The 19,286-nt window shown below is 37.1% G+C and overlaps 1 non-coding gene across 1 annotated transcript; it reads right to left on the bottom strand.

Annotated features, from left to right (window-relative positions):
• Nucleotides 1–17,589: 17,589 nt before the first annotated feature.
• On the bottom strand, nucleotides 17,590–17,696 carry LOC136234308 (small nucleolar RNA R71). Its single transcript, XR_010691198.1, has one exon. It is a non-coding gene; the product is annotated as a small nucleolar RNA R71 (small nucleolar RNA).
• Nucleotides 17,697–19,286: the final 1,590 nt, after the last annotated feature.

The following is a 19,286-nucleotide window of genomic DNA, read 5'->3' on the forward strand; positions in this document are numbered from 1 at the left end:
TAGACCTTTTAAAGTGAGCTTTTAAGCTCTGATACCACTTGTTGGTCCCTTGTAAGGTTGCAAGTATAGTTCCAAGGGGGGGTTAGGAACTATTTAAACTTTTTCGCAATTAGGGTAGACTTCTTTTTTCTAAGGAAAAAGGTTTTAACAGCGGCGCTGAGTAAACAGCAAGATACTGGCTTAGTCAACTAGTGACTAGGTCAGTTTCTTAGCTTGAGTCAGGAGATAGCACTTAGAGTCTATTCCTGAGCTCAGACGTTTAACGTGCACAACTCAACTTGACCTCTTTACTTGGTCAGTTTTTGGTTATTTTAAGCAAGCAATATAAATAAGGAGTTAAAGGTAAGAAATACTTTACTCAGCAGATTTATCCAGGTTCGGCTTCTTCTAAGCCTACGTCCTGTCCCCGGAACACGTTTCGAGATTTCGAATCCTCTACTGAGCTCTTTAAAGGTAGAGCCTCAAACCTTTTACAATCTTAGCAACTGAGTATGACAAGAGTACCTTCCTCTATACCTCTACTCAATCCTAATCTCTCGCTGAGTACTATAACCGAGTACTCAACCTCTCCTTTCTATCTCTAGAAATGATAAGTGTTTTGTCCTATACAAAGATTTTCTAAGACACTTTAGACGATTGAAACAATCACTCTAGACTTTTACACAGATATAAGAATTGTAGTGTAAGATTTGCTTTGCTTCTTTGCTTGCAGAACTTGTGTAGAAATTTGGTCAGCGTAATGGCTTGATCAAGTTCTGTATTGAGTGAAGCTTCTGATGGCACTATTTATAGAGACGTCTGGGCATCGGTCATTTCAAATTTCGAAATAACCGTTGGAGGGAAACGGCTACATGTCGTTGTCATCCTGACTTGCTCAGAGCTCTCGGCCAATCAGAATTGTGTATCTTCTGTCCTCGGTCAGCTCAGCAGACTGTCTCTCCTTTTATGGTAAAGTCAACTGGACAGCATACTGTGTCGTCTGAACTTTACCCAAAGTAGAAATACTTTGTCTGGAAGTTTTCATTTGCCAGCTGCTGTCTTGTACGCTTTGTCGAGACTACTCAGCAGCTTCATCTTGAAGTTGTTCCCGAAGGTCTTCTAGATCCGTCTCTTTGCTGAGTTGCGTTTTGTTCAAAACGGCAACGTCTTGACAAACGCGGGCCGAGTTGTACTGAGTTGTTTGACTTGGGCCTTGACTTCCGTATTGGGCTTGGGCCTTTTAATTCTTGTGTCTTATAAACAATTTTAACTCAACATTGAACAAACACATTAGTATAATAAATCAAAGCATTTAAACTTAGTGTGTTTAGAATATGTATTTCAATTTTACTTAAACAATTTTGTCAAATCAAAATTATGTGGAAAGGTGTTTCAACACAAAGTGCTCAAGACGGGGAGACAACTATGGCACAAACTGCTCAACTTCCACCTCATGTTGAATAAGTCAACATCTCTGTAAGTCCTTCCCCTCAAACTCAAAATACACGGGATGTTGATCCCTCAGTTCCTCATACTGAGCTACCGCCAGGACCAACAATTGTCCAACCTAGCCAAACTACCAAGCAGCCAACTCCACCACCTTCGAGCTCAACTTCAATTCCAGCCTCTGAGTCCAATCCTGCAGGCCAATTTGCCTATCTAAGTGCCACTGAGTCTGGGCGCAGAATCATTGCCTCTGCTCAGTCTCTTTTTCAGGAATTGAATCCTCCTCATGCTGATGCTGCTGGGTCTGCGAATAATGAGTCCTCCCAACTTTCATCCATCACTCAGCTGCTGAGCGAAATTCGGAGTCTCAAAGATATCATAAGTGTAATGACCACGGTGCAGACACAGCAACCCAAGCAAGACCAAATTTCCAAGCTGACTGAATTATTGCTCATGCTGGTCAACCACATGAATTCAATTGAAGGCAAAATCCATAGTCTATCTGCAATACATCCGGGGTATGCTACTTCTACTGAGCTTAAGGATCACTTTACTAAGCTGACCACAGATATGGCCAACATTGGATCTTCGGCTCATCCTGAGTATGCCACTTCTGCTGAGATTGAGCAATACTTCTCCAAGTTGACCTCTGACCTAACCTGCACACGTGAATTGATTTCCTCCACTTCTCAGTGTACCATTGATCAACTGAGTGAAGTTGTGCGTCTTCTCAATGTCAACAAAGAAAAGATGGATGTTGACCCCATCACTAATGAAACACTTCTGAGCTTCTCACAAACCATCCTTCGCTCAGTACGCTACACAAATGCTCAACGCCAATTCTACGACTCAGCTCTGCTCAAGATGTACCATCAATGCTTTGCCCAGCTCACTGAGTCCATCTCCTGGATCAGCAAATCTCATGAATGTCTCATCAGCATGCTGAGTAGCTCCCTACGGGTTCCTCGAACTGTTCAAGATGACTGTGTTCCCATTATTGATGGCCTAAGTGAGAGTACAAGAAGTTTGAAGCGTTATTCAAACGCTCTGTCTGGTGCTGCTAGAAATGATACGTTCATTCCTCCTCCTCCCGATGATGGCAAAAAGGGGGAGAAAAGCCAAGATGGAACTCAGCACGCCGGTGGTGCATCAGGAAGTAAAGACAAAGGAAAAGGCAAGTATGCTGAAGCCAGTCTGAAGAAGAAGAAGTAGTTTAGTCTAAAATTTAGAACTTAGCCCATACTTCTTTGGTGCTTAATATTTGTGTTTCTTGCCAAGTAAATTTATGATAAGCATCACTTTATCCAACCTGTCTTAATACCATGCTTAGTAGTATATACTGATCTGTCCAAATTGAACAAACAAATCATAATACTCAGTATACATCTTCACACATAAGTAAACTGAAGTAATAAAATGGCCATTTTTGAAAACTGACCTATCTGATCTTAGAAGATCTAGGATTGAACTTAGTCAGTACAAATATCTTTAATTTCTCTCAATTAAATCTTGGAAAGTTTAGAGTTAAGTTAATAAATGCAACCCTTACGGGGGAGCAATTTCAAGAATATGAAAAATCAATCAATCATGGGGAATTTCAAAACCGAGTTCCATAATTATGTATTTTGCCAACATCAAAATGGGGGAGTTTATTGAAACACCTTTCCACAAGATTTTGATTTGACAAAATCATCCATGATTAAGAGACAATTAAATTTAAGTGCTTTGGTTTAATTGCACTAATTCGTTTGTTCAATGTTGAGTATAAATGCAAAAGGAAATAAAATTAAGACAGGACAACGACACAGCGTAAGCTGAGTAAAAGAACAACTCAGCATCATAAAAGATAAGTCATCGTCACAACAACAGGCTAAGAATGAAGATGATCTGAGAAGCTGAGTAAAATGGAACTCAGCATAAAAGAAGAAATGTCTGCTTCAGAACGAAGTCTTACAGAACGAAGCTGACCTTGGAAGCTGAGTAAGGGAGAACTCAGTATGAAATCTGGCAAACAATCAAAGGCAGTGGACAACGAAGTCAAGCTGAGTTATCCTCAGGACAGCATGAAATGTCCGTTGGCTAGAAGACAAAGACTGCCAACCCTCTGCGCCAATAATAGAAATCTCGGAATTACGCAAAAGCCAAATTCCAAGATGAATGGGCCAACTGTCCGTGGCTAAAAGATGAACTGCCACAAAAAGACAAAGTCTGCAGGAAGAAGACAAGCCTGACGTCTGAAGAATTTAGGATTCAGGATTGGTCTGGACATCTGAAGCTGACCAGAGATTTTTCCCCTAAAAGAGCCATTTTGGACTCAACGGACAAATCAATTTCAAATGATTTGTTTCCTACAATTCAACTATAAAAGGGACAAAGGTTTCATTTGGAAGATTGCCGATTTACAGAAAATCACAAGTGAGAAAGATACAAATCCAAAGCACTCAAAAACAAGAAAAAGATCTTACACCAAACTTCCATTCCTTGTGTAAATGCTAGATTGATTGTGTGTAATCATCTAAAGTGTTCTTTGTTTGAAAGGGAACAAGTTCTTATCAATTGTAATATTGAGAGTGTATGCTGAGTGTTCGGTGTTGAGTACTTAGTGGTAGAGAAAATCTAGGTGTTCGGTTATAGCATTCAGTAGGAGTTGAGTAGACGAATAGAGGAAGGTACTCTTGCATATTCAACTGCCTTGTAATCAGTTTGTGCTCTACCTTTAAAGAGCTCAGTATTGGATTCTAAAAGCCCGGAGGACTCTGAGGACTGGATGTAGGCAGAGAGGCCGAACCAGGATAAGTGATACTGAGTAATCTCCAACTCTATAAATATATATATATATATATATATATATATATATATCTGTATGTGTTGTATGGTAAATTTACTCAGCATCTAAACATATTAAGCTGACTCTGAGTAAATTAGAGTGCTAAGTTGAAAGCTGACCTCCGTGAGTGTCAATTCTCAACTTACAAGTAAAACAGTTCTAGTCAATATCTGACTAAAGCTGTCTTACGCTAAATTCGGCCAAGCTGACCAAAGCTGAGTTGACAAACTTACCAAAACTGTTAAGTCAGCATAAATAATTAAAGAAAAAGTCATATTAGTTCCTAACCCTCCCTTGGAACTAATCACACAGGACCAACAATTCAGAAAAATCCATTCTTGATGCTGCTGAAAACAAGGTAATGATAAGAGATCAGCTTCGAAAGTATCTAAGCAATGTGGCTTTTGTATCAGTACATGAACCAAAGAACTTTGCTGATGCTGAGCACGATGAATATTGGATCAATGCTATGCAAGAAGATCTCAATCAATTCACAAGAAATGAGATATGGGATTTAGTACCTAAGCCGAGGAATCAAAAGTCCATAGGAACTAAGTGGGTCTTTAGAAACAAACTAGATGAGCATGGAAATGTAGTCAGAAACAAGGCTCGACTTGTAGCTCAAGGCTATAGTCAGCAAGAGGGTATTGACTACGGTGAAACTTTTGCACCAGTTGCTAGGCTAGAAGCTATACGTATATTGTGTGCCTATGCTAGTTTTATGAACTTTAAACTATATCAAATGGATGTTAAAAGTGCATTTCTTAATGGCTTTATAAACAAAGAGGTATATGTTAACCAACCTCCTGGGTTTGAAGATCCAAAATTCTCAAACCACGTTTATAAACTCAAGAAGGCCATGTATGGCCTGAAGCAAGCTCCAAGAGCTTGGTATGAGAGGTTGACAAACTTCCTGCTGACCAGGAACTATGTCAGAGGAAAAGCTGACACAACCTTGTTCATTAAGAAAAAGGGTAAACATACCCTACTTGCACAAATCAATGTAGATGATATAATATTTGGTGCTACTGATGAATCTTTGTGTAAAGAATTTAGCAAACAGATGCAAACTGAGTTCGAGATGTCCATGATGGGTGAACTCAACTTCTTCCTTGGACTTTAAATTAAGCAAGGTAAGAATGACATCTTCATAAGTCAGTCCAAGTACACCAAAGAGATGTTAAAGAAGTTCGATATGGAAGATTGCAAACCCATATCAACCCATATGGGTACTGATACTGTCCTATGCAAAGATGAGAAAAGTAAGTCAATAGATAGTAAACTTTATCGAGGTATGATAGGCTCCTTACTTTATCTCACGGCTAGTAGACCTGATATACAGTACTCAGTATGTTATTGTGCAAGATATCAAACTGACCCCAGGGAATCTCACTTAATTGCTGTAAAAAGAATTTTTAGATATTTGCAGAGCTCAGTTGATGCAGGTTTATGGTATCCAACCTCAAATGACTTCACACTCATTGGATATACTGATGCTGACTATGGACGAGATAAGCTAGAACGTAAAAGTACTTCGGGAGGATGTCATTTCCTTGGAAGCTGTCTAGTATCTTGGTTCAGCAAGAAGCAGTCACCAGTTGCCTTGTCTACAACTGAAGCTGAGTACGTAGCTGCTGGAAGCTGTGTTGCCCAAGTTCTATGGATTAAGCAACAGCTTGAGGATTATGGAGTAAAAACAGAAACAATAGAGATCAAATGTGACAACAAGAGTGCCATTGATCTATCCAAGAATCCAATCCAACACAGCAGGATGAAGCATGTCAGCATAAGGCATCACTTCATCAGAGATCACGTACTAAAGGGTGAGATCAAGCTGACCTATGTACCAACAGATGAACAGCTTGCAGATATCTTCACCAAGCCATTGGCTCGTGAACAATTCAACATAATAAGGGAAGCTATCGGTATGTCTAATCCTCTTCAATAACTCTATGTGAAAAATTAAATGTTAAGTGATTGCCATTGTTGGAAATTAGGCTAAGGTATAGCAGCGGAAATATAAAAATTTTAACCTATTTCTATAAACCACAAGATCCGTTAACCGTTATTTCATATAAAGAAGGATAAGAAGAAATACCTTTTAGAAGTTCTATCTACCGTTGCAAACGAAGTGCCCACAACTTCAAAAGAGATAGAAACAGTCTACCAATCTGCCCCTATCCGAAACAGACCTTCCAGACCTCCGAACGACAATCCCTTCGGTGGAAACGTGGAAGAATATGTCTAGAAGCTCCTGTCCAAAAATCGCGACGATCCGACGGTTCAATCTCCAGGAATCTGCGAAATCGTGAACTGACCTGATGTATGAGTAGTAAAACGAATTTCTCCCTTTTGTTGGTTTTTCTTCTTTGAGTTCCCAAACACGAAATAAAACACGGGAGAATTAATTTGGAATCAACCGTTGAATAGCAACCAAAGTAGATTGCCTCTAACTAATCAACACAAGATCAAGGATAAAAGAAATAGATGAAAATCAATTGATCAAACGAAGCCGTAGAGAAATCTCGTCCTCGAACTAGGGGTGTCGAATTTTCTCTCTCTTGGACTAGGTGAATTTCGAAAATCACAAGTAGGGTATGGCTTGCTTGGATTTCGAAAATCTCAAGGGAATGGGTATTTATAATCTCTTGTATCTAATCCCTAGTTAGATAGAATTAGGTTACTGAATAGGAATTCCATTCGGAATAGAATTCCTAATTATTATCTCACTATATATCTAATATATTAAGGATAATAATAATAACATTATTGGATAATAATAGGAGTATATTAATCTAATTAAAACTCCTAACTTAATTATCTCTTAATTAATTTAATTCATATTCCTAATCTAATTAGGATTAACAAAATCAAATTAATTATTCATGTATATCACTACATGAATTTCGACCCCCTTATGTCCATGGGCCTTATTGGGCTCAATTGGGCTTCTATCAATTAATTAACATCTATATCTCTTTTAGGTTCTAAGTCTTATGTGTGATCCATTAGGTTCTTATTGCTTCTAGCCGTATGCAACGTTATTAAATTAATTTTCAAAGAATTATATTTAATCTTTGTATAACGGAATGATGTACAGAGTATGTGATTAGCAAGTCCGTAATCATTCCCCCAGAGCTATAAGAAGACAGGTTGATTCTGTCGTTAACCTTTCCGTATTAGTTACAGTATAATTCGATCCTTTATCAACTACATCCTTAAACTGAATCTTATGACTATGGGTGATGTCAAGTCACATATAGCGAGACGTTCGTTTTACTTGTACAGGCCGAGTCAACTCAAAAAGAGAGGTTAAGTGAAATCTGTATTTCTTACTCTTAAGCTATCACCTTGCAAGGATTTAGAGTCGAGTCTTCCACAAGCGATCCATGGATGTATCTCCCATTTATCGGGAGTGATAAAAGCTCAATCCAATATATAACGACTCCGCAATTACTTTCTGTGATACCCAACGTCTACTGTTCACACCCCAGAGTCATCTCTGTTAAGGATCGTGTTACACCAGAGTCAAAGCATCACATTCCGTAATCCAGAATACCAATTAATATTCCTTTGAGTCTGAGGATTAGTTATACCTATTAATATCAATGAGATGAACAGGTGACAAGGATGAACCTACCCATCCTGTTATCTCAAATCGGATCCCCAATCCTAATGAACAACGTTTCATCGGATCTATGTAACTGTCCAGATATCTGTATATATGAAGCTTGTGAGATCAGCTTTCTGTCGGACAGAAGACATTGTTACATACAAGTCTCAACAGTGATATGTCAATCCCAAACATATCACTTGACTTGGGGTGGTTTTAAGTTTATCACTTTACTATAAAGTTTTGTCTCACTTCATGCTTGTATGAACACTTTATAATCACTTTAAATAAACTTACGGATTTCCTTTTATTAGACTTTATTTAGTGCTTAAAAGGGATTGCCTTTATATAGTTATAAAACATATATCTCATTAAACAAATGATATAAAGAACAATTCATTTACATTAAGTTTGTATCCTAGAACAATTGTCTATAGGACACTAAACCCCAACATACTCCCACTTGGACTAAAGCCAATTGTTTCTAAAACTTATCCCAGTAGAAGTTAAATGACGATCATGTATTCTCTGGGTTAAAGGCTTTGTCAACGGATCTGCAACGTTGTCCTCTGTAGGTACTCTTTCTATTCTTACATCTCCTCTACCCACAATCTCTCTAATGATGTGGTATCGCTTAAGGTAATGCTTGGATGCATTATGAGACTGTGGTTCCTTTGCTTGCGTAATGGCTCCATTGTTATCGCAGTACAGTGTAATGGGATTGATAATGTCAGGCACCACACCTAGTTCTGTAATGAACTTTCTAATCCAAACCGCTTCCTTTGCTGCTTCCGCAGCTACGATATACTCTGACTCGGTCGTAGAGAAAGCTATGCTTCCCTGCTTGGAACTCTTCCAACTGACCGCGCCCCCATTCAAGATAAACAAGTATCCTGATTAGGATTTATAATCATTCTCATCTGTGAGATGACTTGCGTCTGAAAATCCTTCTATTTTCAGATCACCTTCTCCATACACTATGAACATATCTTTAGTTCTTCTCAAGTACTTAAGAATGTTCTTGACGGCAATCCAATGCTCGTCTCCCGAATTCCCTTGGTAACAACTCGTTACAGATAACGCGAACGCTACGTCAGGTCTAGTGCATAGCATAGCATACATAATCGAACCGATTACGCTGGCGTACGGGACTACAGCCATGCGTCGTTTATCATCATCGGTTTTAGGACATTGATGATTGTTTAACTTTACTCCATGTAACATGGGTAAGTTACCTCGTTTCGATTCAAGCATGCTAAACCGATTTAGCACCTTTTCAATGTATGTAGCCTGTGAAAGACCAAGCAGTCTTCTCGATCTATCTCTATAGATCTTTATACCAAGTATATAAGCTGCTTCACCAAGGTCTTTCATTGAGAAGTTACCAGATAACCATACTTTCACTGACTGTAAGAGAGCAACGTCATTTCCCATTAATAATATATCGTCCACATATAGTATGAGAAATGCTATAGAGCTCCCACTTGCTTTCTTGTAAATGCAAGCTTCTTCGCAATTTTGTTCAAAACCAAATTGTTTTATGGTTTCGTCAAAACGCTTATTCCAGCTTCTAGATGCTTGCTTGAGTCCATAAATGGATCTCTGAAGTTTGCAAACTTTATTTGCATCCTTCGATATGAAACCTTCAGGCTGCATCATATATACATCCTCAAGCAGGTTTCCGTTTAGGAAAGCTGTTTTCACATCCATTTGCCAAATCTCATAATCATAGTGAGCGGCAATTGCAAGCATGATTCTGATTGATTTGGACATAGCCACATGAGAGAAAGTTTCATCATAATCAATTCCTTGCTTCTGACGATATCCTTTCGCTACTAACCTAGCTTTGTAGGTGTTAACCTTTCCATCCATGTCTGTCTTCTTTTTGAAGATCCACCTGCACCTAATGGGTATTATCCCTTCGGGTGGATCAACCAAAGTCCACACTTGGTTAGTATACATGGAATCCATTTCAGAATCCATGGCCTCAAGCCATGCTTTAGAATCTGGACTAGTAAGAGCCTCTTCATAGTTTTTGGGTTCGTCGTCTAACACGGGAACCTCATTATCATCTCCCACTAGAAAACCATATCTAACTGGGAGTTCACGAACTCTTTGTGATCTACGAATAGGTGGCACTGGAGTCTCATCTAATGGGACTCCTTCGGGTACCTCAACCGCCTCTGTTGTTTCAGTCGGTGTTTCTTCTTCTTGAACTTCGTCAAGTTCAATCATGCTTCCCTTTTGTGTTTCTTCGAGAAACTCTTTCTCTAAGAAGGTTCCGTGCTTGGATACGATTACTTTCTGATCATCTGGATGATAGAAGTAATATCCCATAGTTTCCTTAGGGTATCCAATGAAGAAACATTTATCAGATTTCGAATCTAGTTTGTCGGACGCAATGCGTTTGACAAAGGCTGAACAACCCCATACTCTCATAAATGAAAACACGGGTTTCCTACCAATGAACAATTCATATGGTGTGGAACTAGCGGATTTAGTTGGTACTCGATTTAGGGTGAAGAGGGCAGTTTCTAAGGCATAGCCCCAGAACGTCTTTGGAAGTAAGGCCATGCTCATCATGGATCGTACCATATCTAATAGGGTACGATTTCTCCTCTCGGACACACCATTGTGTTGTGGTGTATAGGGAGGTGTCCATTGTGAGCATATCCCACATTCAGTTAGATAATTCAGAAAATCATCTGAAAGATATTCGCCACCTCAATTAGATCGAAGTGTCTTTATTTTCTTTCCTAATTGATTTTCTACTTCATTCTTGAAGCATTTGAATTTCTCAAAAGCTTCTGACTTGTGCTTCATCAAGTAGATGTAACCATATCGGGTATGGTCATCTATGAAGCTTATGAAGAATCTGAATCCTCCTCTTGCTTGGACTGACATAGGACCACATACATCTGAATGAATGAGTCCTAGAGTGTCTGATACACGCTCACCTTTATTGCTAAAGGGTATCTTTGTCATTTTACCTTTTAAACATGATTCACATGTTTCCAATGATTCAGGATCGATTGGATCTATAAACCCATCTGAATGTAGCTTTAGCATGCGTCTCTTGTTTATATGGCCTAAACGACAATGCCACATGTAAGTTGAATTATCTAGCTTATGTCTTTTGGTATCAATTGCAAAAGCAGGAATTTTGTTATCTAACACATAAATCCCATTTTGTGAAATTCCTGAAAAATAAAAGATCGAATCTTTATAAAAATTGCAACTCTTGTCTTTTATTGAAATATGAAAAGCCGTTGTCAACAAGGCGGCTAATAGAAATAATATTTCTAGATATTCCTGGAATATCCTCAGGCTGCATCCGGTATCAAGTACCAAAAGATTCAGACTGTGAAATTTCAATATAAAACATACCAGATGTTGAAGTCCCAGCCATTTCCCTTCTTGAGGGAGGCTAGGTACTCCTTGCAGTTCCTCTTCCAATGCCCGTCTTTACCACAGAAGTGGCACTCTCCTTTGGGCTTCTTCACTTCCTTTCCCTTAGCTTTGTAGGGCACGGCTTCCTTATCTTTCTTGGGATAATTAGGATTGGGATAGCTCCTTTTCCTTTTCTTTGATCCCTCAATGACAAGAGCCGGTATGGCTTTGTCTTTCTTCATATTGGGCTCAACTAACTTGAGCATATTTGCAAGCTCTTCAAGAGAGGTTTGCAAGTCATTCATCTGATAGTTCATAATGAACTGTGAATAACTTTCTGGGAGGGATTAAAGAATTAAGTCTATACTTAATTCGTTATCCATCGCAAATCCAATACTAGAAAGTTTGGTAATGTAGCCAATCATCTTGACACAATGTGTCATGACAGATGTGCCCTCTTGCATCCTACTACGATATAGCAACTTGGATATCTCGTAGCGTTCGCACCTGGTTTGTTTCCCAAACAATTCCTTTAGGTGCATGATGATGGAATAGGCATCCATTTCCTCATGTTGCCTTTGTAATTCCGGTGTCATCGATGCAAGTATGATGCATCCGACATGATCATCATCAGCCTTATGCTTCTGGTAAGCATCAATTTCCTCAATGGGAGCATCATCAGCAGGGAGAGGGGGTATCGTTGTATCAAGTACATACCCTATTTTTATCGAACTTCAAGACAATTTTGAGGTTACGAAACCAGTCGGTGAAGTTTGAACCATTCAATTTGTTATCGGTAAGAATGTTTTGCAGATTGGTTTCAGTCATGATTATAAGAGTGGGTTTAATTAAACCTGAGAGTGAGAAAGAGTAAACGTATGTCATTCATTTGCTTAAAGTATATCAATCTAAAATTATAGGCCTTTTAGTTTATTTTAGATTGCTCCCACTATTTTGCCAAATTAATAGCCCTCCATATTAATTTGAAGAATTTCACAAATCCTTTAGTGAGCTAGGATCCTAACTCCTGAGATTTCGCCTTGAGTTTACTCAACAAGCTAGTCTCATTCATTAGGTAGATTCATGTAATCAATCACATCTTTAATGTGATTCCTAGGTTATTGGGTTACTAACCACATTAGTAACTAATATGCTATTCATATTAATCCCAACCGTCTTGCCCATTACTTTATGACAACATGAGTTTACTCATCCAATTATCATAATCTAATTTAAGTATTACCCCATATTCATGAAAAATGATTTTCGATAATTCAGGTGTTACCGAAAGGACCCCGAGCTTGAGTTTACTCAACAACCCAAAAGCCCTCAGCACTGCCGGCTGAATTATAATATTAGGGATGGGCAACCGATTTTAATAACTTGTTTATTTACTTAAATTTTTAATGAGGGATTTTATTTTAGGTCTCATAATCTAACTTAGTCTTGATTTGCTTTAGCATATATCAGACACATACATTCACATACATTGGCGTTATGGACATATCATCTAAATTATTCCGTCGAGCCAGAGACGGAATAAAAGGGCAAACCTAAGGAAATACTAACTATTACATATTTCTCTTTAGGTCCTCCGTCTTCTCCATGGCGCCTTGAAATTACATATTAATTTCTATACTACTAAAGAAAACTTCAATTGAATTGAAGGGAATTAGATGAGAGGAGAAATTACAATAGATAGTAGAAAGGTAGGACTCGCAGGCCCTATTTCAAAAATACCAAAAGACTAAAAGATGGTCCAAATATGTCCATAACTCCAAACATGCATAGACTCAATTAAATAAATTTAATTGGTTGATTACATAACTATCTTATGTAATATTTATGTTAATCACATTAACTTATCAAATTAACTTTCATCCAATTTTACTTCTAATAGTTTCGTATCTTTTATATTAATTTTTAGATTAATATAACTATACAAAACTTTAATTATGCACGTCCCAATTATTTTGATTTTAATTCATTTAACATTTTGATTTACAAATTGGTAAAACAAACTTTTAAACAAATTTTCATTTGATAATCAAAATAGAAAACTATCAATTTCTGAAACATATATATTTAAATATAAAAACGATTTTAAATATATATATATCAGTTCTAAAACGGTTTTAAAACGATTTTCAGAAAATAGGAAAAACTACTATAGATTTCCGTTTTATCTTTAGAATTAATAAAACTGATTTTATCAATCTAACTATAAAACTAATAGATTTCGTTATAATGATTATCAACCAAAATAATTAGGAACATACGCATAATTTATTTTAATTAACAATTAATTAAAACTTATTTATCCTTAGAATTAATTAATCAAAACAATTTGTTAATTAATCCTAACTATAAATATTTATTCAATCCTATTGAAAAACTTCTAAATTTTCATATATGAAATAACGGATTTAACGATGGCTCTGATACCACTGTTGGAAATTAGGCTAAGGTATAGCAGCGGAAATATAAAAATTTTAACCTATTTCCATAAACCACAAGATCCGTTAACCGTTATTTCATATAAAGAAGGATAAGAAGAAATACCTTTTAGAAGTTCTATCTACCGTTGCAAACGAAGTGCCCACAACTTCAAAAGAGATAGAAACTGTCTACCAATCTGCCCCTATCCGAAACAGACCTTCCAGACCTCCAAACGACAATCCCTTCAGTGGAAACGTGGAAGAATATGTCTAGAAGCTCCTTCCAAAAATCGCGACGATCCGACGGTTCAATCTCCGGGAATCCGCGAAATCGTGAACTGACCTGATGTAGGAGTAGTAAAACGAATTTCTCCCTTTTGTTTGTTTTTCTTCTTTGAGTTCCCAAACACGAAATAAAACATGGGAGGATTAATTTGGAATCAACCGTTGAATAGCAACCAAAGTAGATTGCCTCTAACTAATCAACACAAGATCAAGGATAAAAGAAATAGATGAAAATCAATTGATCAAACGAAGCCGTAGAGAAATCTCGTCCTCGAACTAGGGGTGTCGAATTTTCTCTCTCTTGGACTAGGTGAATTTCGAAAATCACAAGTAGGGTATGGCTTGCTTGGATTTCGAAAATCTCAAGGGAAGGGGTATTTATAATCTCTTGTATCTAATCCCTAGTTAGATAGAATTAGGTTACTGAATAGGAATTCCATTCGGAATAGAATTCCTAATTATTATCTCACTATATATCTAATATATTAAAGATAATAATAATAACTGTTAAGCCCAAAATATACCTAAAATATCATTAACATTTACATCATTTTTATTACGAATTTGTGTTATTTATATCTGTTTAGATTACTTTTACTTTCGAATATCTTTCTTTCTTGCAAGGTACTTGAATATTTGGTAAAATCCAAATAGGAATGAAAAAGGATCTAAAACAGAAGGAAAACCCTTCAAAAGGAGTCAAAGACGACGTAAATCGAAAGCGCCAAGTCGAGGACACGAACGAAAGCAAGAAGTAAGAAAACCTGCCGGGCCGCGACAGTGGATCCCAGACCCGCGGCCGCGACACGCGCGGTACAACCAATTCTCCCCTTCGTCCATCGCTCAGCTCAGTGCTACGTCATTCACGGCCGCGGATTACTATCCTCGGTAAGTGCAGAAATTCACCAAGAGCATTTAACACATGCTGAAAATCCAAGAAACGCGTTCGTTCAAGTGGATAAAGACGTCCTTTCACAACGGACACGACTCTTAACCAACGGATACATCACTTCAAACACAACCCTTCAACATCTATAAATAAAGAGTTGATGTTGAGAAAAAGTGTAATGAAATGCTATAATATAGATATAGAAATCAGAGCGTAGAACTTATGTCGAAGTTCTAAGTAAAAACATTTCGAGAGTTAGAAATTAGATTCTGTACAAAACAAGATGAGGTACACATATTGTTTATAGTTTAATTACAACTCAATAGCATTTAGACATTGTTCCAGTTTTAGTTTGCATCATGGTAGTGGCCGACCGAATCCCTATTACGAAGTTACAGCGAGAAGATTGAGTAAAGTGTTCGCCCCCGAGCCTGACAACCTCCTAAGGAAACCCAAGGAAGCGGAACCGATCAAGCCCTTCACTTGCACGCCCTCGAAGAACTCGATGCTCCTTATTCTCTGTAAACTTGTATCAATTTATATTTCATCTAATAAAGTCCGTTCTATTCGACAAATCGTTATGCAGCACTTATGGTAACCAATCCAATATAAGTGAGGCTGGTGTTTTCATTAATATGCACTTGAATTCAAAATCATTACAAGGAAACTTTGTTGAACACTTAGGCAAATTATCATCTCGAAAGAGTTTTAATTTGAGTAAGGGCAACTATCCCGAAAGGGTTTTGTCGCGTTCAAAGCCAATTAATTAGAGGTTCCGTCATTTATTTCATCATCATAATAATACAAAGTTTAAGTTGTTTTCTTTGCTTAATGCAAATGAACAGATTCATTCCTTTTTCTAATAAGTTCTAAATGTTCCTGTTTTGTAAAATTCATCCTTAAAATCAGAAGATCTTTCTAACAATCGATTTATTCTAAATATATAATCTTATTCCAGCATTTTCAAATACTCAAAGTTTTCAAATTCAATCAAATAAATTTCCTAAATTCAATTAATCCAATTTTCACTTTTTATTTACATTTTATAAATCTAACAAGTTCGAAATTAAAGATTCAAAAATAAGTTTTTCGTTAAAAAACGTATCTCTGTGGGATCGATATTTTTATTACTACAAGCGAAACCGTGCACTTGCGGAAATCGCTCAACAATAACCTTATTGGATAATAATAGGAGTATATTAATCTAATTAAAACTCCTAACTTAATTATCTCTTAATTAATTTAATTCATATTCCTAATCTAATTAGGATTAACAAAATCAAATTAATTATTCATGTATATCACTACATGAATTTCGACCCCCTTATGTCCATGGGCCTTATTGGGCTCAATTGGGCTTCTATCAATTAATTAACATTTATCTCTCTTTTAGGTTCCAAGTCTTATGTGTGATCCATTAGGTTCTTATTGCTTCTAGCCATATGCAACGTTATTAAATTAATTTTCAAAGAATTATATTTAATCTTTGCATAACGGAATGATGTACAGAGTATGTGATTAGCAAGTCCGTAATCATTCCCCCAGAGCTATAAGAAGACAGGTTGATTCTGTCGTTAACGTTTCCGTATTAGTTACAGTATAATTCGATCCTTTATCAACTACATCCTTGAACTGAATCTTATGACTATGGGTGATGTCAAGTCACATATAGCGAGACGTTCGTTTTACTTGTACAGGCCGAGTCAACTCAAAAAGATAGGTTAAGTGAAATCTGTATTTCTTACTCTTAAGCTATCACCTTGCAAGGATTTAGAGTCGAGTCTTCCACAAGCGATCCATGGATGTATCTCCCATTTATCGGGAGTGATAAATGCTCAATCCAATATATAACGACTCCGCAATTACTTCCTGTGATACCCAACGTCTACTATTCACACCCCAGAGTCATCTCTGTTAAGGATCGTGTTACACCAGAGTCAAAGCATCACATTCCGTAATCCAGAATACCAATTAATATTCCTTTGAGTCTGATGATTAGTTATACCTATTAATACCAATGAGATGAACAGGTGACAAGGATGAATCTACCCATCCTGTTATCTCAAATCGGATCCCCAATCCTAATGAACAACGTTTCATCGAATCTATGTAACTGTCCAGATATCTGTTTATTTTCAGTTTTATAATATATTTGCTTTCAATTTTGTTTTGAAGGTAGTTTGGCTCGTGTTACAATTTCAAGTTGATGCGCAGTTCATGAAATTCGGGCACGCCACCAGATCCTTTTGATCCAGAAATTGAAAGAACACTTAAGAAAAATAAGAAAAACAACAAAAACAAAGACAAAACACCCTTAAAAACTAAAGTAGTCCAGCCAGAAATTATGGCCGATCCACCGACACTTATGGATTACGCTAGGCCAGGAATGGCCGGTGTAACTAATAGTGTAGTTAGACCCCGTATAAACGCAAATCAATTTGAAATTAAGCCTGCTTTGCTTAATATGTTGCAAAACAACGTAACGTTTTACGGATTGCCTAACGAAAACCCTAATGCACATTTGACAAATTTCTTAGAAATTTGTGACACTTTTAAAATTACTGATGTAACAGCAGAAGCAATCAAACTTCGCCTCTTTCCTTTCACTTTGAAGGATAAGGCAAAAATTTGGTTAACTTCTATGCCTGCTGCAACATTTGAAACTTGGGACCAATTAGCCCAAGCATTTTTACAAAAATATTTTCCCTTAGCAAAAACCGCAAGAGTCATCAAAGAGTTGACATCTTTCACACAAAATGATAATGAAACTCTTTATGAAGCTTGGGAACGTTTTAAAGAACTTCAACGTTTATGCCCACACCACCAATTGCCAGATGCACTTTTAATGCAGACATTCTATAATGGATTAAATCCTACGACTAGAGGTTCATTAGATGCTATGTCTGGAGGGTTATTTATGAAAAAGACATCCGCCCAAGCAAGAGAACTTTTGGAGGAAATGGCAATCAACAGCAGTATGTGGCCCGCAGAGCGTGGACATATACCAACGGCGAAACCATCATCCTCATGTACATCATCGGTTAAAGGTATAATGAATCTTGATCCTGTAGCAATGTTACAAGCCCAATTTTCTGCCTTATCGCACAAAATTGATAAATTTATGGCACCATGCGATCCTAATGATCCGATGCAGAGAGACCTTGACTACGAAGGTATGAATGAGATAGAACAGGTAAATTTTGTCCAAGGACAAAACCAAACTACTAATCCTTATTCTAATACTTATAATCCTGGATGGAGAAATCATCCTAACTTTAACTGGAAAGATGGTAATAATAATAATAATGCAAATGCTAATCAATATCGTATAAATAATTATCAAAATCAAACAAGAGATACGATTAGCACTTTATCTTCAAAAATCGACAAATTTATAGATGTTATGAATGGAAAGGTAAGTAATCAAGACGATGGTTTTAAACGGATCGAAAATAAATTCGATCAGCTTATCAAAAACCAATCATCTAGCATCCATAATTTGGAGGTTCAAATTGGACAACTTACTAAATCAATTCCATCCCGCAAAGAGGGAAGTCTTCCCAGCCAAACGGAAGAAAATCCGAAAGAGCATGTTAAGGCTATCACTCTTCGATCGGGGAAAAACTATTTAGGTCCGGAAATGCCCGGAATTTCAACTTTACCTGGAAATGATTTACCAAAATCCAAAGAAGATACATTAAAACAAAAAGATACACCAATTGACTCTAATCCGAAACCCTTTGTACCAAAGCCACCTTTTCCACACAGGGTCCGAAATAAGGACCATGATAAACAACTGTTATCATTTTTGGACAAACTTAAAAATTTACATATAAATTTAACATTCATGGATGCGATTACGCAAATTCCTAACTATGGAAAATTCTTGAAAGATTTAATTTCAAAAAAGATTAGTTGGGAAGGAATTTCATCCATTTCTCTTTCTGAAGAATGTAGTTCGATAGTATCAAGCAAATTACCTACTAAACTCAAAGATCCCGGATGCTTTACCATTCCGTGTACTTTGGGAAATATGGAATTCCCAAGTTGTCTTTGTGATTTAGGAGCTAGTATAAACTTGATGCCATTGTCTATTTTTGAGAAATTAGGATTAGAAGAAGACATCAAGCGTACCAATATGGTTTTGCAATTAGCGGATCAATCCACTAAAAGACCATATGGTATAATTGAAGACGTTTTGGTAAAAGTTGACAAATTTATTTTTCCTACTGATTTTGTTATCTTAGATTTTGCTTATGATGCTAATTGTCCGCTAATCTTTGGTAGACCATTCATGAACACGGGACGTGCTCTAGTTGATGTGTCGGAAGGAAAAGTAGTTTTACGAATAGGTGACGATAAGATCGAGTTCGATATGAATCAAGCGATGAAATATCCTATGGAGGATTTCGCTTGTAT

Source organism: Euphorbia lathyris, chromosome 6 (genome assembly GCF_963576675.1).
Source record: "Euphorbia lathyris chromosome 6, ddEupLath1.1, whole genome shotgun sequence".
Classification (NCBI taxonomy): domain Eukaryota; kingdom Viridiplantae; phylum Streptophyta; class Magnoliopsida; order Malpighiales; family Euphorbiaceae; genus Euphorbia; species Euphorbia lathyris.